Source organism: Ailuropoda melanoleuca, chromosome 16 (assembly GCF_002007445.2).
Source record: "Ailuropoda melanoleuca isolate Jingjing chromosome 16, ASM200744v2, whole genome shotgun sequence".
Taxonomy (NCBI): Eukaryota; Metazoa; Chordata; class Mammalia; order Carnivora; family Ursidae; genus Ailuropoda; species Ailuropoda melanoleuca.
The window spans coordinates 25,395,937-25,422,587 of record NC_048233.1 but is presented as its reverse complement, the minus strand read 5'-3'; the positions used below and the strand labels follow the sequence as shown (position 1 = coordinate 25,422,587).

The 26,651-nt window shown below is 42.6% G+C and overlaps 1 protein-coding gene across 2 annotated transcripts in view; it reads right to left on the bottom strand.

Annotated features, from left to right (window-relative positions):
* Positions 1-26,651, bottom strand: part of KLHL42 (kelch like family member 42) — a 74,584-nt gene that overhangs the window by 26,149 nt on the left and 21,784 nt on the right. For both annotated transcript variants that reach the window (XR_004621131.1, XR_004621121.1), the window contains 3 exons: positions 23,351-23,487; positions 16,288-16,372; positions 15,815-15,998 (listed from right to left, as the gene is read on the bottom strand). The gene's annotated coding sequence lies outside the window, so the exon portion shown is untranslated. The remainder of the gene's footprint in view (positions 1-15,814; positions 15,999-16,287; positions 16,373-23,350; positions 23,488-26,651) is intronic.

Genomic DNA, 26,651 nt, shown 5'->3' with positions numbered 1-26,651 from the left:
ATCATTTTGGATTTTGAGGATACTGTCCCTGAAGACTTAAAGGAAATTGAAGAAAATCTTATTAGAAACAAGATGACAGGAGAACTTTGTTAGGATGGTGGCAAGAAGTTTAGCAACACTGTCTCCTGCAGCTACAGGGGAAGTAGAAAAGTACACAATGAAATGAGGGCTCTAGCTGATGATAGTCCCAGCCAGAGTGTTAAAGGGGTACCAGATTTCCTCTTGCTGGTTATAGGAGGTAAGGCTGTTCTATGAAAGACAATTAAATTGCATACACTGGGAAACCATAAAAAAACAATGGATTTGAAATTCTCAGACCTTCCAGATGACAAACAATGATAAATTTGGGGAAAGGGCTTTCAAGCCCAGATCACATATGGAATACTTCCAGGAAAGCATTGTGCCTGAGAGTACTGTTCATTCAGACTAAAGGTTTCATAAAGATTTTAAGAGTTTTACTCACAGATTCATTCAAACTTCAGGACTTTTAAGCTGCTTAAAGACATTGTCTTTCACTAGAAGTTTAAAGCAATGAAGGGTGTTTCTCTGAGAGATTTATGGGTTTTTATTTAATGAAGTAAAGCCCAATAGCATTTATAGAAGGCCCATGAAATTTTTTAAAGAATGATTTTGGCTTGACTAAAAAGAGAACACAGAGAAGGGGACAAAGTGACAAGAGGTCATTGGACCCCGAAATCTCTACTGACAAGAAGCAGTTGAGAAAAACACTCAGCTGCAAACACATGCTAATTCTCACCAAAAAAGGAGGACTGGGGGTATAAAACCAAGAGTCCAGAGGCAGAGTCAAGAGTAATGTAGAGTAACTAGTCAGAACATACACATTTGCCCAGTTGGATTTCAGAACTGCTAAGGACTCCTGTTTGCCTCCCACTTTCCCCATTTTTGAGCAGAAATATTTATGGTGGTTATCGTATGGCTATCTAAACATTGCACGTTGAGAGTGTGGGACAGATAGCTTGTATTTGAGTTCACAAGTCTGCAAAGAGAGAGGAACAGCACTCAAGGAGCTATACATAGGGAACTACACCTGACAAGCTTCCTCTGCACCCAGACCTGATTTAGATGACAAGATTCTAGACTTCGAGCTGATGCTATGATAGGATGAGACATTGGGGGACCTTAAGAGCAAGAAGAGTGTATTTTGCATGTAGAAAGGATGTGAATCATTAGGACGCAGAGGATGGACTGTGGTGGCTAGATTCCAAGATGGCACTGTAGCATTCACACCCAAATACAATCTCCTTCTACATTGTACCAGAATTTGTCTGTGTGACCAACAGACTATAGAAGTGGTGTTGTATCACTTCTGGGATTAGGTTATAAAGGACACCGTGGCCTCTGTCTTGTTCTGTCTCTCTTGCATCACGCACTCTGGGGAAAGCCAACTGCCATGTTGGGAACAGCACCATGGAAAAGCCCATGTGGTGAAAAACTGAAGCCTCCAACCAACAGTCATGTGACTGAGCGTAGGAGCGGATCCTTCAGCCCAGTTAAGTTTTTAGACAACTGCAGCCCCAGCCAACATCATGACAGAAACCTCACAAGACGTTCTGAGTCAATATTACCCAGCTAAATTGCTCCTGGATTCCTGAACCTCATAGAGTGTGTGAAGAATAAATGTTTGTTGTTTTAAGTTGCTAAGTTTTGGAGTAATTTGTTATGCAGCAATAGATAACAAATAAAGATAGCCAATACAGAAGAACTTCTTTGAAGTGTTGCATTAATGTGGTTAAAAACAAATGTCTCTGTGGTCAAAAGGATTTATTATCTAAAGATGCACTTTACTAAAAGACATGGAACATAATCATTGAGACTCATTTGCTACATGTCACTCTTGTACATAAAGGACATGAACATACAGAGTCATGAACATCTAGAGTCAAGGCGCCACCTCTGTTGAAAGGAACATAGGCCTACACCCCATTAGTCTTCAGGTAGGCAAAAATCCTTTGCTCTTCCTGGTGTGCCAAAATGTCTAATGAATAAACACCCCTTGAGATACATCTGGTGCCAGAACAGCTCTACAATTGGAAAACATGCTAGTGTTTATTATTTTGCATGCTCCCAACCTGGGAGTAAAAGGGAGACTGGATTTTAATCCACTTAAAAGAACCCAAGAAAAAATATGGGAGCGAGCGAAGGCAGGAGGTGGGTGTTCTAATTGCCATAGCTCAAACTCTGGATCTCCAACCTCAGGAAAGGGTTTTCAAACCCAATGTGACAGACAGTCAGGGTGGAGCCTGGGAGAGGAGAGACAGGGGGCTGGAAGAGCCTAAAAAGAGTAAATTCTCTGAACCAAAGTTTCCATTCTGTTGAGGATAACGGAGGCATCTCCCTAGTGCCTGATGTGACAAAACAAGCTGTAACTGACTGGAACTAAATAAAGCAACAGGAAAGGGAGGACATTCTTGTCAGCAATCCCCAGTTTCAGCGGGATGTTTTGACTACAGAGTGAGTAGCACTCATCACTGAGAATTGACAAGAGCTAATCTTCTTCCCGGTCAAAAATGCGTCTCCCTTGGGTTCTTTTATTTTAGAAAACTTCATCTCCTGCCTCATTCTGACCACATAAGAACCTGGGATTGTGGGACCAAATTTGGTTTTGATCCTATCCATGGAGCAGTTTAGAGGTCTTTCCTTTTCATAACTTTCTTTCTCTCTTTCTTTTTAATGTGAGTTGAGTGCCAGTAAGAGGAGCCAGATGGAAACTAAAGCTCTCTGTTTATGACCGAACAGGTACACCACAAACAGCAGTGTAAATGTTCCACCCCACTGCCTCCCACACACCCAGACTGCCCCAAGCCCCACCTGGAAGGACCAGCTTCAAGCAGGGAGATGACGGTTCCATTTCGATGCTTATTGAGCCTGGTAACATTTGCTTAAGGACAACACTTGAATAGAGGTCCCTCAGAAAACTCACATTTCCATATTTACTGGGGGATTTGTTTATTACAAATGAGGTTAAGAAACCATTCTGTATACTTGCTAAGTGAAAATAAGCAGACTACAAAAGAGCATGCCACTCATCATAGTATTAATAACCATTTGTTAGCATTTACTATACATCAGGACCTGTGCTAGGCACGTAGGTCTATATAGATGAGTATATGTGACATGAGCTTATAATGCCTGTTTTACAGATGAGAGACTGAGGTGCAAAGAGGTGAGGTAGCCAGTCCAGCAAAGATGACTACCTCTGGGGAGTAAGGTAGAGGTGCAGGAGGAGGCATCGTGTACTCTTTCACACTATTAGAAATGATATACCATATTTTACTATGTGATGCATTTTAAGTAACAAGAAAATAATTCTTTTTTTTTTTTAAGTCTTTGCTTAAACTCACAGGGCTGTAAGTGGCCCAGGCAAACTCCAGAACTGGCATATTGGGCTCCCCAGCACATAGACTCCTCATCACTCTGCTCTGACCTTTTGTTGGAAAAAGGAATCTAGAGACATTGACTGACAGGAGCATGTAGTTACCTCTGGGAAAGAGGAGAATGGCCACATAAGCCATTGTCCTCAGGAACACTTTTGAGAATGAAGGAGGTGCTAATTGGATAGGGACCATCCTGAGTGTGCTAGGATGTATGCCCTAACTGCGGGCGACTAGTTTTATTATGCTGCGCATACACCAAATGTTCTGCCTTGAGCATGTACCATGTTAAGAAGAAGAAGGACAGCACTGTGCACCATTTTTTTAGACAAAGACACTTTTAGTTATAACTCTTGTGGCTATGCATTCTTTTCATTCGAATCATAAATCAAAATTCACATAATTCAAATTATTCACGACCACAATCATTGAGTGCTGACAGCCATAAATGTGGCAATCATTATTGAAATGCGATGTTGAATAAAAGTGCTTGGAAACCACTGTGTAAATCACCCCTCCCCAGCACAGGACAGCAACCCTGGCATCATGGCTTTTACTGCACAGGTGGCAAACCCAGAGGTTACGGAACATCTCCCCAGAGGTTACGCTGAAAGTTAGTCAGCTTCTGCTCCACCTATCACCAACTTCCGCTGTTCCTCCAAGCTGAAAGACAGTTTCCAGTTCTCTGCGGCTAATCATAACTTTCTCCAAAAAAATACAAGCCAGCTTCGGAAGAACATATGTGTTACCTTGGCCACATCATGCACCAATACACAAACACCATTTACATCCAGGCAAGACTATCAGTAAATAATGTAACTTGACTCAAACAGAACATGAACATTGCTCAGTAGGGGTAAGCTCGTCTGGACCAATTCAGATGACTAAGGGACCTCAGGAAGTGGCACCGTGAATCAGAAAGCGACCTCCTTTCCTCTGACTCAATGCTGAGCTCATGAACATAGGTGGTGTCGGGGATGGTGTTCCTGGAGGAGCTGAACTCCTTGCAAATAGACAACAACTAAGTAAAAACTTACAGCCTTTGCCATTGCTCCCTGAACGAGGCTTTGTGATCACATTGTACTAATTGCTTTACACATGTGAATCTCATAACAGTATATGTTCCATATCATTATCCCATTTTAAAAATGAAGAAACTGAGGCTCACAGAGCATGCCAAAGCCCTCCAACCAAGTTGATGCATTACCAGTGCTCTTTCTATCACATTACACTGCCTCCCAATAAGAAGCAATAAGGAAGAATTTAAATGGTATAAAACATCCTGCAGGCTGCCTACTCCTAATTTTTACAATGACCTGGCGCTGCAATTTAGATAAGCTCTATCAATAGTAGTAGCTGTTAAATTTAACTTTTCATTTCTTCTATTCTATTCACAAACTTGGGAGAGTACAACATAATTTTGAGCACAGTCATGATAATTAGAGTGTTATCTATTTTTCTCCCATAGACAGGGAGGTCTAACACATATTATTGAATTCTTTTTTTTTTAAATTTTTTATTATGTTGTGTTAGTCACCATACGTTGGTGAATTCTTAAGGGAATAAGCAGCGTACTTTTCCAGGAGGTATATTAACTCCAACCTCAAAGGCAGGGCGTGAGTAGCCCACATTTCTTTGGGTCCACTGACCCCACAGGGGAATGACAGAACTTCAGGTGACCACACATGGCCCCTGTGGCTACATAGGCCGGGAATTTGTCTGGCTAACCTGTCAGAAGCGGTTTGCAGCCTCTCAATGTTAGCATAATGCTTGCAATCCAGATTTTTACCACTAGGTGGATGGTAGTGCTTTGTATACTAACGGTTTCGCTGAATAACTGGTAAGCTTTCCCTGGGAACTGATAAACATTTAAGTTTATAAAGTCAGTTACACGAGCTTTAATTAAAGACTACGAGTGCCACTGGAAAACAAGACTTCATAATTTAAAAGGGGTGTGAGAACAATAAAACCACGTAGAATGAAAAACGTCTCATTTATAACACCAAATCCCACTAAATTATGCTATCTGATACAAACAACCTCTTTCTTAAGCATAAGAACTAATCCGATTTTGGACAAAGAGAAACCTTTTTCAAATTGCTGTAATTTGGTGCCTTTCTCACTAAAATTCAATTATTGCTCATTATTGCTGAATATAATCATGTCTTTCTTCAATTTTTAAGAGGGAAATTCTAACCACCACCACCCCACCCCCCGGCCGCCCGCCGCCTTTTTTTTTTTTTTTTTTTTTTTTTTTTTTTTTTAACTCGGAGCTTCAGTTGTCAGGAGAGTCTCAGACTGTAAATGTGGCTGAGGTTAGAAGCCACTGCAGCTTCTCATGCTGAGAGGTTAATCCACATCCTGCCAACTCCAGAAAGATCTTACTTCTCAGTCCCTCCTCAGTCTTAGATGGTCACTGTGAGGCAGAAGGCTGCTTTAAGAAGACACAGGTGACTATCCCCATGACTGTCCTTTATCAATCATGAACAATTTCTTCCTCCAAGAAAATCCTTTACATTCTAATTCCTAGACTTTGAATTCTAGAACCAGCATAAAATGTAAGAACAATAGTAATAAACATAAGTAATGCTGACATTGGGCTTAAAATATGCCAGGCACTATGCTAAGCGTTTTATAGGTCTTAACTCATTTTAAGCTAGGACACATCAAGTATTAAAGACTACCTATAAAACATCCCTAAATAGCATCATACTTCCTTTTTAAATGTTTTTGCAAAACATCTATTGAATGATGCCATTTTTAAACAGAGATGGTTTATATATTCATGCATATCTTATACCTTCATATACATAAATATTTCAACACATGCACACACCTTTTCTCACTTCTTCCTGGCATCTTACTTTCCCAGGTGGTTTGTGGCTCTCTGAAAGGTAATTGTCCCTTTTAGCTCCGTCATTCCTCCACTATACCTTTCTACTGGAGAGCATGGGTCTCTGACCAGCATCTGTATCAATTAGGATCTTATTAGAAAAGCAGAATCCAAGTTCTAGGTCAACCTACTGAATTAGAATCTGCATTTTAATAAAATGCTCAGGTCAATTAGACGCACATTAATGTCTAAGAAGGGCTACCCTTGGCAACGCATCTGATGAGGAAGATGATCACACAATTGAGGAGTGACTGATTGCAAGGACAGAAGTTGACAAGTGACAGTGGAGTGCCAATTCAGCAGTCAAATGGGGCCACGGATGCAATATTGCTAGTACATTAAGAAGAATCATACCTCTCTAGAGTGAGTTTGTAAGGAGGGGTAGAAGTAGGACCCTTTTTTTTTTTTTTTGGTCTTGGGGGTAAAGTAAATCTCCTTGTCCCAATGCAAAAGAAAGCATAACACTAATAACAAAAAACAAGAAGTATTTTCCTCAAACATCTGATCCTATGGACAAAAGAGTACGTGTCGGCAATTTTCCTCTTTTCCAAAGATACCTATTCAAAGTTACTCATCTCCCCTTTTCAGAATAATCCATAACTAAATGAAGCAGGAACTATTCATAAGTGGTCACATATCATGAATGGCATTTGTTCCTGCAAACATCTCCTGTTTGGACTCGAATGCTTTAATTTGGAAATGTGAGGTGTAAGGGTGGGAACTACAAGCTCCTTGAGCATGTAGGCACTGGCTCAGCGGCAACGTCAGCAGACTAACTGCTTTACTATTTGAGATACTTAATTAATTAAAACCAAGGAGTACTAAAATGCATTCTTTAGATGCCAAGAAGCAATGTGTGTTTTTAGCAGCCGCGGAAGTATGTGTTTGTGAAATTAATCAGAGAAGGAGGTGATTTGCAAGAGGGGCCAGCTGCTGCCACCCTCACTCCTGCTGCCCTCTCTCCAGAGCGGCTGCTGAGTTGGGCTGACAGTTTGAACGGCAGCAGACAGAAGAGAATCCACTGGTCATAAGACAGTGAGCGAGAAGGGGAGAAGTGTAAAGGGAGTGTGCAACTATTCCCAGCCCTTTCTTTACGCTATGGTCAGAACCCTGGGGAGCGGTCTCAAATCCTGGTCGAGATAACATCTCTCTGGAACCAGTTTGATATTCATCTTAAAAAGTTAATGACAGGAATTAGAGTTAATATAGGTTTGTTGATGTTCTTAAATCTTGTTAAAGGCAGGAGAAGAAAGTAAGAGGATGAGAGGCATCTGCGGTAATTGCCTTTGCTGCCTCCTTGACTCTCAGTGACGGAGAAGAGGTGGGTTTTACAATAAGCTTGCATTGTTATTATTTTCTTTTTAAGACTGTTTTTAAATTCAGGTCCTCAACGTCTCTACCAAAGGCTCTTCACTTTTGAAGGAGCAGCCCACCTTCCAACTAACAAGCCTTTGCCTATTCCTCTTGGCAGGCTGCTTCTCAGATCCGCCTGCTCCAAGTTCCCCAGAAATGGGAGGTGTCCACACATTATGGTTAGTGAGACCCTTTTATCACCAAAACTGCTGAACAGGACCAGGGAGTCTCGATGGAGACAGTATTGCCCCATGGAGGGCATTTTGGAAATTGGCGGGGTGTTTTAGCCGTTCCCTTTCCTGCACTTAGTGCACACTAGTTCCAACGTTAGATATTTTGCAATAAACAGAACAGTCTTACACAATGAATTGTCCAGCATCCTATGAAACTTTTTTGTGGTCCAAAAACATTCACAGGTGAAAAGTTCTGTGTATGATTTTCTTACCTAGAATCTAAGCTTCTTTTACAGGTAGGCATCACTATTTTTTGCATAGTAATTGGAGTAGTACAGTGAACTTTCCAGGAATACATCTACTGTATAAATCAAGAGAAGACGGTTCTTTTTTTCCACTCAGAATTTTGCCAAGAGTTGTTTACAGTGGTGGAAATCCATGTCCCCAATGGCAAAGGCATCACAGGTGTCTGAGTCGCTGGTACTACACACCTTTATCAATCTGCATTTGCAGCTGTCACAGGGCAATGATTGTTGGTAGGTAAAATTCTCTGACTGCTTCACTGTCTCTTTTAGTGCAGGTGTGCCCCGACATTTACATATTGATAAATATTACTTAATTATAAATCGTTTTCCTTTTTTCTTTCTCTTACCAATAGGACATCATATTGATTTTTTAATGAAGTGTCAGGTGGTTATATTCTTTATAAACTACATCTCAAAGTAGTAAAGGAAATATTACAAAATACAATGCAAAAGAGGTGTTGAGTCTAATAGAGTTGCGGCCACTGGTATAGGCAATTTCCTCCAGAACCTAGGATCCAAAGGAGAGCAAAAGAGCAAGCAAATGTCCAGTAGAAACACCAGAATGAAGACTTGAAAAGGAGGATGTGCCTCTGTTCTGTGGACAGGTGGCCCTTGACTTCTCAGTCTCCGTCAGTGCTCTCTTCTCCTGGCTGCCCCTTTGTTAAATGTAGCTGTTCCCAGTGTTTTCTCATTCTAATCCTCATCTTTGGAAGATGTATCCATTTATAAATCTTCACCCACCATTTCTGTGCAGCTGATTCCAAGTCTACACTCCTGGTCTGACAGATCTGAGCACTGAATACTGCCTTCAGTTTCTTTTTTGGATGAGCCACATCTATGTTGTATTATACTCCAAATACATGCAGCAAATCATATTCATCATCTTTCCCTCAAACTTGGTCTCCCACTGGTGTTCCCACTATTGGCTAACAAATCCTTATCCTCCTGGTCACTCAGCATTACAAGTTCAGATAAGAAATTCAGAGCGATCTTTAATAATTTTCAATCCCACATGCACCTTAACCAATTATCAAGTCCTGTCCATTCTACCCCAACATCTCTCTGAACTCTTTCTCAGTGGTGTGCTAGTAAAATCACTTTCAAAAAAATGAGATTTTTTTAAAGGCCTAATTTGTAGTATTTGCCAATTTCTGTGATGCCAATTTAAAACTACCAAAAGCTTAGCATCTGGCTCATAAAATTCCTGAAAATTCACAATAACTCTTGAGAGCCAGGGCTCCTTGCTATTTCTACTGCTGCCACCCTAGTTCAGTCACTTGTCATGTATTTTCTGAGCTATTTAGAAGCTTTTAAATTAGTCTGATTATAGCCTTAGGACTGATGAGCTGCTGTATATCAGAATAATTTGTTTAATTATTTGTGTTACTTGCAGCCCCAAGCATTCCTAACTGATACAGTTGGCCATGATTTTTCTGCTCGCAGCTCTGAGTAACTATGTGTCTGACTAAAGTAGACAATTTTGAGGATATCCACTGAGCCTGATATACAGCAGCTCATCAGTCCTAAGGCTATAATCTCTGTGATCCTCTTGGCCTCTTGCTTTTGGTCCTGTGCTGCTGTAGTTTCAGTTATCACATATACATATGAGACTTAAAAAGGAGAAAGAGTGATGACAACTGCATTCCTTGCCATTTATAAGAGGAGCCCAAAAGATTTCTCAGAACCTCCAAAGAGACTTGTACTTAGTTGTCATTGCCATACATGGTTCATATGACCCCTTCTCACAGCAAGAGATTGAGAAAGCAGGAAAGAGTATGACAGTTAGCTTAGATCAACCGTGATCTAGAACTAGATACATGACGATCCCTAACAAAATTGAGGTCATTAAGTATAGCAGACAGACTCTGAGGTAACCCCAAAAGATCCCCACCTTCTGGGTGGAGTCTGTAACTTGCTTCCAGACAATAAAATATGGAAAAAGTGATGGAATGTTGGCTCTGTGATTATGTTACATCATATACGATTCTGTCTTGCTAAGATTCATTCTAGAGACTCTCTCCTCCAAACTGGCTTTGAAGAAATAAGTGACTATGCTGGGAGGCCCACATGGCAAGGAGCTGAGGATGGTCTCTAGGAGCTGAGACAGCAACAAGCCAGGATTCTCAGTCCTACAATCATAGCAAATAAGTTCTGCTAACAACCTGACTGACCTTAGAAGTGGATTCTTCCCCAGTCAAGCCTCCAGATATGAATGCTGTCAGATAACACCTCGACTCCAGCTCTGTGAGACCCTAAAGAAAGGACCCAGCTAAGTCATACCCAGACTTCTGATCCACAGAAACTGTGGGATGATAAATATATGTTGCTTTAAGTCACAACTTTTTGCTACTTTGTTACACAGCAATAGGTAACTAATACATTAAGGGAGAACTAAAGAATATTTATGGTGGAGGTAACCAACAGCCTCTACCATACCAGGCATGATTGATTTCATTTTGTTTTTTTGTATATAGACCATTTTTAACCTTCTTCCATGTTTTATTATCTTCCTTATGTCTAATCTCTGGGCCTGAATCTTAAATCCACAGAGATCATGAATTCCATCTTCTTCGACACCACTCCCCTTGGAAATCCCTTTCTTGACTTTGATACTGCCCTGTCTTTGTTTCTTTCAACCTCTCCTCTAACCATGGGTGTCCCTGAGGTTCACTTCTTGACCTGACACTCTTCTCTCCAGCTACATTTATCCAGCTCCCTGTTGATAGCCTACTGTTATTCTGAAGTCAAAGTGGCTGAAACCCACTATTCCTTCTCTCTCTGTCCCATAAACCAGCTCTCCTCCCCAGCCCTCATTCTCTGTTAGTAGCACTTCAGTACTTTTCATCTTTCAGAATCAACATCTTGAAATAATCATTGATTCCCTGTCACCTCCCATCAAATGCTGGAGATCTTCCCTCATAAGGTCTCCAAAAACATCCATTTCCTCCACTGCCTTCCTGTTTCAGGACTTCAGAACCTCTTGTGGGTATTACCTCAAAGCTTGCTCGTTGATCTTCCTGCCTCCACTCCTCTATACCTCAATCAATTACACATCACATGCTCAGAGCTTTCATTTATCTTCTATCTCCGAATGCCCTTTATTGTTTATGCCAGTTAATTTTGAATTTTCTCTGACAGTCAAAAACACCCTGGCAAATGCAGTCCACATCCCATAATTAACATACTTTTCTAGGCTCTACTGTACCCATTTCTGGATCAGAACATAATGAAAATATATGGACACTCTTTTTTCTCTAATTGCATTAATGTCCAGGTCTGCCCCTGAACTAGGTTGCAAGCTTCTCCCAGGAGATAGGTTTCTATTTAGTTTGTATTCCAATGGCAGTCATGATTATAATACACAGTTTGACCCTTCAGTAATGTGGGGGTTGATGGCACTGACCCTCCTCCAACCTCACATGGTCAAAAATGCATGTATAACTTTTGACTCCCCAAAAATTCAACTACTAACGGCCTACCGTGGACTGGAAGCCTTACAAATAACATAAGCAGGAAGCCTTACCAACTATATAAGCAGTCAGGTAATATATGTTTTGTATTTATACATATTACTTATTATATTCTTATAGTATAATAAGTCAGAGAAAAGAAAAGGTTATTAAGAAAATAAGGAGGAAAATACATTTACAGGGGTGTACTGTAAAAATCTGTGTATAAGTGGACCCACACAGTTCAAACCCGTGTTGTTCAAGGGTCAACTGTCATTGCAACAAATTCCACATGTTGAATAGGAATTTACCATATTCGAGTTAGCACAAAATATGCTAGAACTTAAGACGCTGACAGCTTTGGAACAATTAAGTATCTAAGGAAAAAGAGCCAATTTTTTCATTACATGGTAGAATATACTATTTCCTCACCAGTTTTATGGGTTGAATTATGTCCCCCAAAAAGATATATTGAAGACCGAACCACCAGTACCTCAGACTACGATCTTCTGTGGGAATGGGGTCATTGCAGATGTCATCCTTTAAAATAAGGCCATCCTAGAGCAGGATGGGCCCTTAGTCCAACATGCCAGTTGTCATGAAGAGAGAGAACGCCACGTGAGCATGAATGCAGCTGAGCGTCAGAGCCACAAGCTAAGGAACACCAGGGATTGCAGGCTGCAACCAGAAGTTCACAGGGGCAAAGAAGGACTCTATCCAGAGTTGCAGAGAAGGAATGGCCCTGCTGAGACCTTGATTTGAGACGTGTAGCCTACAGAACTGAGACAAAATAAGTTTCTGTTGTCTTAAGCCACACAGTTTGTGGTACTTTGTTACAGCAGCCCCAGGAATATGCAGATTTTTAGAAATCATATCCAAACACCAATTTTAAAAAGCTTACTCTATCTCAGGGTGACCTAAAGCCCTGCATGTGCTGCCTGTTCCCCACACCTGCTCATTAAGCCAAAGCCCGCTTTGTCCTTTCTGCTCCCCTAATTCGCCAAGGCCCTACCTTCCTCCAGGCCTTCAACATGCTGTTCCATCTGTTGGGTAACAGAGTCTCTTTTCCTGGCTGGCTCCTTCTCATCCCTCAGCTTCAGTGTCCCCTCCTAAAAAGGTTGATTTCCCTCCTATTATTCACTTTAGTAGCGTGGCTTTCTTTCACATTATAGCATTGCTCACAATTTGTATCTCCACCCCCCCCCAACAAGAGTGTGCCCCAAGGGCTGATGCCATGTCTGTTTGGGACACTACTGAATGTCTGACACCCAGCAGAGCACCTGGCACACACTAGGACACCACATGATTGAGTCCAAGATCTTGAGATATATGCCCAATGTCAGGTGCCCAGGTATCCACATACCTACTCTCTGTGCACTGAAAATGGCTGTAGTTCCTAACGTCATGGGTACAAATATACTGCAGTAAACCTTTCACAGCTTCTTGCTTTCCCAACCCTTCAACAGAGTTCTTGGGCCCGGTCATTGGGTCACTTTGGTTCTGAGGAAGTGGACTTATTGGAAACATCTGAGGAAGAGGCTAAGTGAGTCACGTTAGTAAGGGTTTGGAGCTACCTGTTGAAGAAGAGGTAAGAAGATGGGAAAGAGAAGAGAGACTGAGGAAATAGGAAGATTAGAAGGAGACAGGTGAGAGCAGGACACAGGACTGCCATGTGGTACCCTGGCAGAGGCGACGGTAAAGACAATGGTCAAAGTTTCATGGTGCATTGTATGGTATGCTCCTTCCTTTATCACCCCACCTCCAAGAATATCTATATTAAAGATTTTCATGATAATGATGATGATGATGATGATGATTGTTATTGTTATTGTTATCATCATTATTCACCAAGGACTTTGGTGTCATATTTGTGATTCTTCTGGAAAGGCTACCACATACACAAGAAATCCCAGATTAATCCAACTGCTTTAAAAATCATCCCTATTCCAATTTATTCTCCATCTGCTCACACTTCTCTTTCTGCTGCTTAAGCATCAATCCTTTGTCGTTATCAGGAAAATGCAACCCTGATCCCTCCATTGTCTCAGACTGAGCAGTCCTCTGGGAATCACTCAGTAGTTGAGATAATGGGCTTTGGAACCAAACAGGGTTCAAGTCCTAGGTCCTCCACGTCCTCAGAGCCATTGTGGAATTTTGAGGGTGAGGGGAAAGCATAAAAAGTAATAGTTTCAGTTAAGGAGATTTTTGTCACACAAAGAAGACTAAGGGTCCTGTGACTAATGAAACCCCAAGTCCTAAGCTTTAGGAAATGGAAATACAGAGTCCTCTTTTGACCACACCCTTGCTTCTCTTCACTCCAAAAGGAAGAAGGACACAGAGCAAAGACACACTGAGGGCAGAGCTCTTAGTAGGGGAGCAAAGGGGCCAAACCTCCCTCCCCTCCTCTGGACACACTCCATCCTCCTCTCTTGCACAACTGGATGAGGGGCCGGGGGGCTTCTCCTTGGGTGGCTCCCTCCACATTAAAACAACTTGGACTAGCAGAAAGACAGCTTGAAAAGCTATTTGACTACAGACCTCCAGCTAATGGAACAAAGATTTCCAGAGCAGGAAAGGAAGTAGGGGGTCAGGATATATGGTTTGGCCAAGGACCCCATTCGTGAGAGACACTAGTGTTCTCCATATTAAAGGTTTGCAAGAACCTAATCTTGGCCACAGATGTCTGCAGGGAGTTAGGTCTCACCAACCTCGGCTTCTAACACATTCAACACATTTGGGGGTTTTAGTGCATTGAGTCAAAGACTGCAAGTTGCATATTCCAAAATGTATTTTTCTTTTCTTCCGTAGTAATAGATTCTATATTAGTTTTCATTTGTTGTATAACAATTTACCACAAATTTAGGAGCTTAAAACAGCCCCCATTAACTCACTCACAGTTCTTTAGGTCAGATTTCTGGCAGTATCTAGGTTCACTGCTCAGGGTGTCATAGGGCTAAGATCAAGGTGTCAGCCAGGCTGGGTAGGCTCTGGAAGCTCGGGGGAAAAACCCACTTTCAAACTCAGCATCTTTATTTTTGTCAGAACTCAGCACCTTGTGGTTATAAGACAGATATCCCATTTCCTAGCAGACCACCTTCAGCTCCTAGATCTGCCTGCATTCCTTGCCTCAGAGCACACACACACACACACACACACACACACACACACACAGCCTTCAAGCCAGCAATGACAGGTTGAATCTTTCTTGAGCTGTTAATCTCTAACTTCCTCCATCTCTGACCTCTAGACCCGATTTAGAGGTCAGGCCTACCTGGATAATCTCCCTATCTTAAAGCTGATTAATTTGGAACATAATCACAGGAGTGGTATCATATTTGCAAGATCCACACACAATCAAGCAGAGATTATACAGGCTAGAGAGCCCTGGAGTATCTTACAGCTCTGTCTACCACAGACCCCTACTTGAAGCTTGACAGGTGGATCCCCAAATAAAGACTACATTTCCCAGCCTCCCTTACAGCTAGGGACAGCCCTGTATCTAAGTGCTGACCAAAGAAGTGCTGTATAGCAGCTTCCCAGAAACCTCTTTAAAATACTAGCGCTGCCCAATAGCTATACATCGCCTCTTTTTTTGATCCCTTCTCGCCAGCTGGATTGTATAATTTAATGTCTGGAACTTTCGCAGCAACTTGGACCATAGAAGAGGAGCCACATGCAAGGATGGTGGAGTAGTAGGATTGAAAGAACCTGGGTCTCTAATCTTCTCCAGAAATGTTAAACCGCAGGCTCTCGGGATGGCAAAACCCTGATTTGTAGCACTTGCCAATTTCTGCGATATCAATACTCCACCCTGGCCAGTTGCAAATTGCCACTGTGATGTGACTGTACTTAGAGGTGGGCACGGATGCCAGCAGTCAGCTCTCAAAAGCTGGAACAAGCCAGCCCCAGCCCATCACTGGCTGTAGCAGCTCTGGACTGCCTGCCTCCAGGCTTCTGTTTCGTCAGAGATAAAAGAACCTTCACCTGATTTGAGGTACTGTCATTTTAGGGTTTCTGTCACATGCAGACAAACCTGCACCTAGGGTAATTTTCTCCGGTTTTCTCTCTTAACACTAAGTTTTTCTTCACGTGGGTTTTTCTATGTGTTGGACAGGTCCAGACCTAAACAGAACAACGGGTTACAGTGCCAGGGTTTTCTTCGCATGCATGCCCAGCGGCGGCCGTTTCATCCCAGCTGCCTCTCCATAAGATTCAACCCCAGCTCCTTCCACAGTAGAGCCTGACTCACCTTACAAACCTCAGAAGGGAACAGAAGAGTGACTGCCGGGGAAACAGTAATCACCATGCTTGACAGCGACCTCTGAGCGGGCATCGTGAGGGGAAACATTTGAAGCAATGCAACAAAGCCAGGAGGACCCGACATGAACGCCCTTCTTTACAAAGCTGCCTCTAAGACTAGGGAAGTTCGAGACCTGCAACAGAGCAGAAGAGACTTAAGAAAAAATAAACCTCAGCATGACCAAAAATACCTATTCACCTCTCTGAAAACGGAGCTGAGAAAACACCAGAGGCCAAGACTTTTTCTTTAGATTTTAGAAGCACGGATCACTGTGCCTGAATCTGCCACAGTGAAGGGGCTGGACATTTACCCACCAGCCCGCAGCCCGCAGCTAGCCGGAAAACGGCACCTCCCCTTTCTGTAACAGAAATTTGTACCTGGGGCACTGGCTGCTCTGTGACAGGACAGTTTGATGTCCTTACCTGAACCTGGAACCCAACCATGGCACCGGCAATCCCAGCAAACACAGTCTCATTCACTGCTTCCGCTCCCTGCGTTCCAGCAACTCTTCAAAATATGATATAGGTGGAGGAGTTAAGACGGCAGAGGAGTAGCGGTCCCCTTTTTCAGCTGGTCCCCTGAGTCGAGCTGGGTAGGTACCAGACCATCCAGAAAACCCACGGAATCAGCCTGAGATGCAGGAAGATACATCTGGATCTCTACAAATGAACATCTCCAGCGCTGAGTTTTGAGGTACGAAGCAGGGAGCCGTGAATCCATGCACAGATATCGGAAGATAAACGGAACGGGGAGGGAGCCATCAGGCTCGGGCACCCCGAAGCGGTAGCCACATGCACTGAGGAGCAGGCGAGAGAGCAGACTGAGACTGTGAGCCCGGGAACACGCGTGCATCCAGACTGAAAACTGGAGCCCCGGAGCGCTAACTCGAACTAGACTGAAACTGAGAGCTCGGGAGCATGTGCGACCTGACAGCTGGAGCTGCAGAGCACTCACTGGAACCGGACTGATACTGGGAACTTCAGAGTGCACACGTGACCAGACTGAAAACCAGAGCTCTGAAGCGTGCATGAACCACACTGAAACAGAGAGCTCGGGAGCACGTGTGGGAACCGGGGGCGGCTGGCGGTGTTAGCAACACAAAGGACAAGGACAGAGACGTGTGGGCCCTCAAGTGAGGGCTGGGAGAGCGGCTGTGGGGCACACAACCCAGGACACTGCGGTGTTTTTAGCAGCATCAACAGAAACAGAGTTAAAGTGGCCAAGAGAGCTCAGTGGAGAGCGGTCTGCGATCTCTCTGTTCTGAGACAGAGGCTGGTTCGGCCACTGCTGCTCTGACTCTCAGAAGAGCCCCAGAAAACCGCAAGGGAAAGCTGCCAGAGAACAAAAGCCTGGAAAACCAGCTCACATTGTGCCCATCCCCATTCCGCCTCGCAGGGGACGGGGCAACTCTACCCAAACAGGGTTGTCTGAGTATCTGCGCAACAGGCCCCTCCCCCAGAAGGCAGGCTGAAAAATCAAGAAGCCCTACATCCCTAAGGTCCCTATAAAACAAGGGCACACTGCCTGGGTCCTGGTCAATAATTTGGGCTCTGGACAACCCCACAACCTCTCCTCATCAGAATGACGAGGAGGAGAAATCCCTCCCAGCAAAGAAAAGATAATGAGTCTGTGGCCTCTGCCACAGAACTGATGGATATGGATATAACCAAATTATCAGAAATGGAATTCAGAGCAACAATGGTCAAGATGATGTGTAGGCTTGAAAGAAAATATTAACAAGAACATAGAATCTATAAGGGCGGAAATGAGAGCGAATCTGGCATAAATTAAATATGCTATGAATCAAATGCAGTCAAAACTAGACGCTCTGACAGCCAGGGTGAATGAGGCAGAAGAACGAATCAGTGAATTGGAGGATGGGATGGTCGAAGAGAAAGTTAAAACAGAAACTCGGCTCAAAAAAATCCAATCTCAAGAATGTAGGTTACGGGAGATTACTGACTCAATGAAACGTTCCAGTGTCAGAATCATCAGCATCCCCAAGGGGGTGGAGAAAGAGAGAGGTCTAGAAGAGATATTTGAACAAATTGTAGCTGAAAACTTCCCTAATCTAGCAAAGGAAACAAGTGTTCATGTCCAAGAGGCAGAGAGGACCCCTCCCAAGTTCAATCACGTCAAACCTACACCACATCACGTCATAGTGCAATTTGCAAATATTAGATCCAAGGATACAGTATTCAAAGCGGCCAGGGCCAAGAAATCTCTCACGTACAAAGGCAAAAATATCAGAATTACGTCAGACCTGTCTACACAGACCTGGAATGAGAGAAAGGGTTGGCACGGCATTTTTAAAGCTCTATCTGAGAAAAAATGCAGCCAAGGATCCTTTATCCAGCAAGGCTGTCATTCAGAGTTGATGGAGAGATAAGGACCTTCCAAGATTGCCAGTCACTGACCAATTTCGTAACCACGAAACCAGCCCTACAGGAGATATGAAGGGGGGTTCTATAAAAGTAAAAAGGCCCCAAGAGTGATAAAGAACAGAAAGTCACAATCTATAGAAACAAAGACTGTACAGGCAACATGACATCATTAAAATCATATCTCTCAATAATCACTCTCAATATGAATGGCCTAAATGCTCCCATAAAATGCCACAGGGTTGCAGATTGGATAAAAAGACATGACCCATCCATTTGCTGTCTACAAGAGACTCATCTTGAACCTAAAGATACAGCCAGACTGAAAGTGAAGGGACGGAAAACCATTTTTCATGCCAATGGACCTCAAAAGAAAGCTGGAGTTGCAATTCTCATATCAGACAGATTGGATTTTAAACCAAAGACTGTAGTTAGAGATACAGATGGACACTATATTATTCTTAAAGGATGTATCCAACAAGTGGATATGACAATTATAAATATCTGCACCCCCAACAGGGGAGCAGCAAGATACACAAGCCAACTCTTAACCAGAATAAAGAGATGTATAGATAAAAATACATTAATAATAGGGGACCTCAACACTCCACCATCAGCAATAGATAGACCACCTAAGCAGAAAATCAACCAAGAAACAAGAACTTTGAATGCCATACTAGACCAGATGGACCTCATAGATATATATAGAACACTACACCCCAGAACAACAGAATACTCATTCTATTCTAATGCCCATGGAACATTCTCAAGAATAGACCATGCTCTGTGTCACAAAAGAGGTCTCAACCGATACCAAAAGACTGAAATTATTCCCTGCATATTCTCAGACCACAATGCTTTGAAATTGGAACTCAATCACAAGGAAAATTTGGAAGAAACTCAAACACTTGGAAACTAAGAACCATTCTGCTCAAGAATGATTGGATAAACCAGGAAATCAAAAATCAGTTTAAACAATTTATGGAGACCAACAAGAATGAAAACACAACGATCCAAAACCTATGGGACACTGCAAAGGCAATCCTAAGGGGGAAATACATAGCCATCCAAGATTCACTCAAAAGAATAGAAAAATCTAAAATGCAGTTTTTATCTTCTCACCTCAAGAAGCTGGAACAGCAACAGAAGAACAGGCCTAACCCATGCACGAGAAAGCAGTTGATTGAGATTAGAGCAGAGATCAATGAATTAGAAACTGGGAGCACAGTAGAGCAGATCAACAGAACTAGAAGTTGGTTCTTTGAAAGAATAAATAAAATTGATAAGCCACTGGCAAGACTTATTCAAAAGAATAGAGAAAGGACCCAAATTAATAAAACTAAGAATGAAAGGGGAGAGATCACAACCAGCACCAATGAAATAGGAAGGATCATTAGAAACTTTTATCAACAGCTTTATGACAATAAATTAAACACCTGGAAGAAATGGATGCCTTCCTGGAAACCTATAAACTTCCAAGACTGAAACAGGAAGAAATTGATTTTTTAAACAGACTGATTAATTACCAAGAGATTGAAGCAGTTATCAAAAACCTCCCAAAAAACAAGAGTCCAGGGCCTGATGGATTCCCCCGGGAATTCTACCAAACATTCAAAGAAGAAATAATACCTATTCTCCTGAAGCTGTTTCAAAAAATAGAAACAGAAGGAAAACTACCAAACTCATTCTATGAGGCCAATATTACCTTGATCCCCAAACCAGGCAAAGACCCCATCAAAAAGGAGAATTACAGACCGATGAATATGGACGCCAAAATTCTCAACAAGATCCTAGCTAATAGGATCCAACAGTACATGATGAATATGGACGCCAAAATTCTCAACAAGATCATAGCTAATAGGATCCAACAGTACATTAAAAAATCCAAAAAGTGGGATTCATCCCTGGGATGCAAGGGTGGTTCAACATTCGCAAATCGATCAGTGTGATAGATCATATCAACAAGAAAAGAGTCAAGAAACATATGATCCTCTCTCTTTTTGCAGAAAAAGCATTTGACAAAATACAGCATCCTTTCCTGATTAAAACCCTTCAGAGTGTAGGGATAGAGGGTACATTCCTCAATCTCATAAAAACCATCTATGAAAAGCCTACAGCAAATATCATTCTCAATGGGGAAAAGCTGGAAGCCTTTCCCTTAAGATCAGGAACACGACAAGGATGCCCACTCTCGCCACTATTATTCAACATAGTACTAGAAGTCCTTGCAACAGCAATCAGAAGACAAAAAGGGATCAAAGGTATCCAAATCGGCAAAGAAGAAGTCAAACTGTCTCTCTTTGCAGATGACATGATACTCTATATGGAAAACCCAAAGGAATCCACTCCCAAACTATTAGAAGTTATAGAACAATTCAGCAATGTGACGGGATACAAAATCAATGCTCAGAAATCAGTTGCATTTCTATACATGAACAATGAGACTGAAGAAAGAGAAATTAGGGAATCCATCCCATTTACAATAGCACCAAAAACCATACGTTACCTTGGAATTAACTTAACCAGAGACGTAAAGGACCTATATCCTAGAAACTATAGATCACTTTTGAAAGATATTGAGGAAGACATAAAAAGATGGAAAAATATTCCATGCTCATGGATTGGAAGAATTAACATAGTTAAAATGTCCATGCTACCCAGAGCAATCTACACTTTCAATGCTATCCCGATCAAAATACCGAGGACATTTTTCAAAGAACTGGAACAAATAGTCCTTAAATTTGTATGGAAACAGAAAAGGCAGTGAATCGCCAAGGAATTGTTGAAAAGGAAAAACAAAGCTGGGGGCACCACATTGCCGGATTTCAAGCTGTATTACAAAGCTGTGATCACTAAAACAGCATGGTACTGGCACAAAAACAGACACATAGACCAATGGAACAGAATAGAGAACCCAGAAATGGACCCTCGGCTCTTTGGGCAACTAATCTTTGATAAAGCAGGAAAAAACATCCGGTGGAAAAAAGACAGTCTCTTCAATAAATGGTGCTGGGAAAATTGGACAGCTACATGCAAAAGAATGAAACTTGACCCACTCTCTCACACCATACACAAAGATAAACTCCAAATGGATGAAAGACCTCGATGTGAGAAAGGAATCCATCAAAATCCTAGAGGACAACATAAGCAGCAACCTCTTTGACATCGGCCACAGCAACTTTTTTCATGACACATTTCCAAAGGCAAGAGAAACTAAAGAAAAAATGAACTTGTGGGACTTCATCAAGACAAAAAGCTTCTGCACAGCCAAGGAAAGAGTCAAAAAAACTAAGAGGCAGCCCACGGAATGGGAGAATATATTTGCAAAGGACACTACAGCCCACGGAATGGGAGAATATATTTGCAAAGGACACTACAGATAAAAGACTGGTATCCGAGATCTACAAAGAACTTCTCAAACTCAATATACAAGAAACAAATAAACAAATCAAAAAATGGGCAGAAGATATGAACAGACACTTTTCCAATGAAGCCATACAAATGGCTAACAGACACATGAAAAAATGTTCAAAATCATTAGCCATCAGGGAAATTCAAATCAAAACCACATTGAGATACCGCCTTACAATTGTTGGAGAGGATGTGGAGAAAGGGGATCCCTCCTACATTGTTGGTGGGAATGCAAGTTGGTACAGCCACCCTGGAAAACAGTGTGGCGGTCCCTTAAAAAGTTAAAAATTGAGCTACCCTATGACCCAGCCATTGCACTACTGGCTATTCACCCCAAAGATACAGAGGTAGTGAAGAGAAGGGCCATATGCATCCCAATGTTCATAGCAGCATTGTCCACAATAGCCAAATCATGGAAGGAGCCGAGATGCCCTTCAACAGATGACTGGATTAAGAAGCTGTGGTCCATATATACAATGGAATATTACTCAGCTATCAGAAAGAACGAATTCTCAACATTTGCTGCAACATGGACGGCACTGGAGGAGATAATGCTAAGTGAAATAAGTCAAGCAGAGAAAGACAATTATCATATGATTTCTCTCATCTATGGAACATAAGAACTAGGAGGATCGGTAGGGGAAGAAAGGGATAAAGAAAAGGGGGGTAATCAGAAGGGGGAATGAAACATGAGAGACTATGGACTATGAGAAACAAACTGAAGACTTCAGAGGGGAGGGGGTGGGGGAAGGGGATAGACTGGTGATGGGTAGTAAGGAGGGCACGTATTGCATGGTGCACTGGGTGTTATACGCAACTAATGAAGCATCAAACTTTACATCGGAATCTGGGGATGTACTGTATGGTGATTAACATAATATAATAAAATTAAAAAAAAAAAGAAGATGTGGTTCATATATACAATGGAATATTACTCAGCCATCAAAAAGAACGATTTCTGAACATTTGCTGCAACATGGATGGGACTGGAGGAGATAATGCTAAGCAAAATAAGTCAAGCAGAGAAAGGCAATTATCATATGATTTCACTCATTTATGGAACATAAGAAACAGGAAAATTGGTAGGAGAAGAAAGAAGAAGAAAGGGGGGGTAAACAGAAGGGGTAATGAACCATGAGAGACTATGAACTCTGGGAAACAAATTGAGGGCGTCAGAGGGGAGGGGGTGGGGGAATGGGATAGGCTGGCAACTGGTATTAAGGAGGGCACGTATTGCATGGTGCACTGGGTGTTATACACAAGTAATGAATCATGGAACTTTACATCAAAAACTAGGGGTGTACTGTATGGTGACTAACATAATATAATAAAAAATATTATTAAAAATATATACATATGACGTAGGCTTAGAGGTCCTCCTCCACGTCTTTGTGTAGGAGCTGTTTCGGAGGAATGGCATTGACTACATATGATCCACCTGGACCTCCTCATCAAAACCCTTCTGCAGATGTGTCAGGGCAAGGAAGGGGTCCAATCATCAAATAATCAACCAGATTTCCTTCAGGGGCTCCTTCTGGGGGGTTATTACACTCACAACCTAGGAAGAGCGGCCACATGAAGTACGTGCAGCTGTCTTACACAAGGTATCTACCACACGTGAGAGCCTGTGGGAGTGTGTACCTGCTCTCAGGTGACCTTGGTAAGAAATCAGTGCGGTACCTGGTATCATTACCTGCACTCCACAAACGAGGACCCGAGGATGGTGGGGCTGAGGGCAGGTCGTCAGCTGTTTGCATTCAGGCTGCCTGAGCACAGACTTCTCGGCAAGGGGCCTTGGAGTGTGGGTTCTGGATCCTTCACAGAGCAGGGCTGAGGCAAGAGATGAGGCAGGCATGTTTCAGACTGAGTGAGAACAGGGCTGACTTTCCCAGGAGGCACCCTGGGCTCAGTGACACAGGGCTTTTAGCCCCTGATAAAAATGTTTTACTTGTAATTTCTTTTAATATCAGAAGAAAAACGTATATAATAATGACTCTATCCTGGATTATATTTGTCTTTATACCAACATAATCAAAAAATACAATTTTTAATATCTTTTATGGAAAAGGAGGCACATGAAGGCAAGAGTGCCAAAGACCTATGAAAGTCATAATGTGGCCCAGACTCAGGTAATAGAAGTAGATGGCATTGCCGTGGGCACCAACCAGGTGGAAAAAAGGTCAGACGTGCCCTCACATTTGGGCACTTTTTGTTAAAGAGAGTGTGTTCCCATTGAAAGTCCCAGAAGATTACCAGAGTTTGGGCTATAGAATATCCCAATGATGATAATAATAAACAGGGTTGATGAATACTCTTTATCTGTTCTTTATCCCGATTGGCTGTTCAGATAAGAAAACTGAGTAACTCCGCAGTCATCGTTATGATAGCTAACACACGAGAGCCCAGGCATTGGATCTGTTTTTTAAATTTTCTTAAAGTAGTTCTGAAACAGGCCTCTGGTGACCTGTCTTTTCCCATGAATGCCTCCCCAGAACTAGAGATTTACCATGTCTGGTACTTGAAACATACGACAAATGTGTCAAATGGTTCTTAGGATGGGTGGGAACAGGGTGGCTTCCTAAGAGGGCCATGAAATACAAGGAGAACACCACGTGAGGATGACGGCAGAGACTGGATTAATGCAGCTGCACACCAAGGAACCCCAGTTTGCTGGCAAACCACCCCAAGCTTGGAAGAGGCAAGGAAGGAATCTTCTATGGTTTCAAAGGGAGCCTGGCCCTACTGAAACCTTGATTTTGGACTTCTAGCCTCAAACTCTCAGACAGCAAGTTTCGGTTGTTTTAAGCCACCCGCTTTGTGATATTTTGTTATAGAAGCCTGGGAAACAAATACAGTACCCCTCCCCAGACTTTCAAAAAGACATTGCTTCAGTGGCAGAAACTTTGATAAAATAAGGCAAGCAGGCAAACAAATACATGCACACCAGACCATGAGTAAAACAACCTCTAGCCACACACTGCTTGTATCACAGTATCTCTTCTTAGATCCCTGTCTTTCCAGCAGCACCACCTTGACATCTGCCAGGGCTGGAAGGGTTGTGAGCAGTGCACTCTCAAGAAGCCCATCCCAGGCCCGGGGGCGGGGGATCAGACCGCAAGTGGGAAACTGGCCCTCTGCCCCTGAGTCAACAGACTTTCCAGCAACAATATCTGTCTAGTTTTCTACTTCTCTTTCCATCTAGTATTCCAATTCTGGAAACTGTATATTTGTGACATTCAATTCAAATTTTACAAAAAGAAGTCACTTCTCTAAGTGACAATACTATTGCTCAAGCCTTGATATTGATTCCATTCACAAGAAGATAACAAAGTGATGGGGCTCGATTCCCATTTTCCCGCAGTGCTCCTGGGCTCCTAAGCATTGGCATCACTATTGTTTGTGGACAAATTTCCTTTCCAGCCCCAACCAGAAGCTGAAACTTCTCCCACCCGTTTGATGGGTTATGTACATTGGTAGAAGAGAAAAGTACACTGCAAGTTACTTCTAATAAAAGTTGCTGATCAAAAAAATACTAAATTAATTCCTGTAGGGAAATTTGATGGTTGGATATACCAAAACCTACATTTCTTTTTAGAAAACCCAACTAGGCTTCAAGACCTTCCAAATTCAACAAATGTTAAGAATCTGCTATGTACAAGGCTTTTCTGTATTCCCTGACTTAGGATGATAAAAAATGAATACAAGACTGTATCATCCAGAAAACAGCAATCTAGAACAGGAATAAAAAACACACGTAAGAAATTATTATGTAATTGTTGGGGTGCCTGGGTGGCTCAGTGGGTTAACCGTCTACCTTCAGCTCAGGTCACGATCCCAGGGTCCTGAGATCAAGCCCCACATCAGGCTCCCTGCTCAGCAGGGAGTCTGCTTCTCTCTTTCCCTCTGCCTGCCACTCCCCCGCTTGTGCTCTCTCTCTGCCTAATAAACCAATAAAGTCTTAAAACAAAAAAGAACTATTATGTAGTTGCCACAAGGAATTATCTTTCATAACACTGTAGGGAGCTAGTACTTGGCTTCCTTCACCAAGACTAACAGCTAACTCACCAAGGCTAGTGGCAAGATCTCCCTGCAGTATGCCCGCAAAGTGCGGCGCCCAAAGCTCTCAGATCATAAACTGCGCAGTCTCGAAGTCTGCTTTAAAATCACCCAGCCCAGGCCTGAAAACCTGACTTCCTCTTTCTGAGACATGGCTAAGAGGCAAGGTGATGTCCCTCCCTCACTGCGGTAAGCACAACAAGCTTAGTCTGCTCAAACAACAGACTGTTCAGATGGTCTTTTCAGGATACAATAGTCGACACCCCTTTCTTCCGGCAGGAGGAACCCCTCTTATCTGGTATTCATTCATTCCATGTGATTGAGCCTGGAGCTTTCCCTGCAATCCCCCAGCCACGGTGCTTACCCTAGGGATGGACACATGACCTGAGCTTGGTCCCATCAAAGTCTTGATAAAAGGTTTGGTCCTTGGGATGGGACTTTCAACTACCTAACACGGAAATATGGGACCAGCTAAATAAAGATGAGGGGTGGCATAGGTAGGAGTCCCCGTCCTATCCCTGCGAGAAGCAAGGGAACTGATGATACTGCTCTATCTTGGGACTCAAACCCTTCAAGCCAGTTCTTTGGGAGAAATGACAGAAACACATCAGGATCTTGGAATTTGTTAGCTACCTCCTCATGGCTCCAGTAGGGTATTTTAAGAAGGGCATAAGCTGCTGGCCATGCTAGGGGCATTGGAAGGTATAAAGAAAACAGACAACAGCTCTGGTAGTCATAACAGCTCATGTTCACGGACTGCTTCACATGGATTTCCTCATTCAACGTTCACAATATTTCCACAGAGTGGAGACGGTGGTCATCTCTACTTTACAGTTAAAACAAACCCTGAGGCCCAGGGAGATACAGTTACCTGACCGAGGCTATACAGCTAGAAAGTGGCAGAACGGAGATGCAGACTCAGTCAGTCTTGCTCTGGC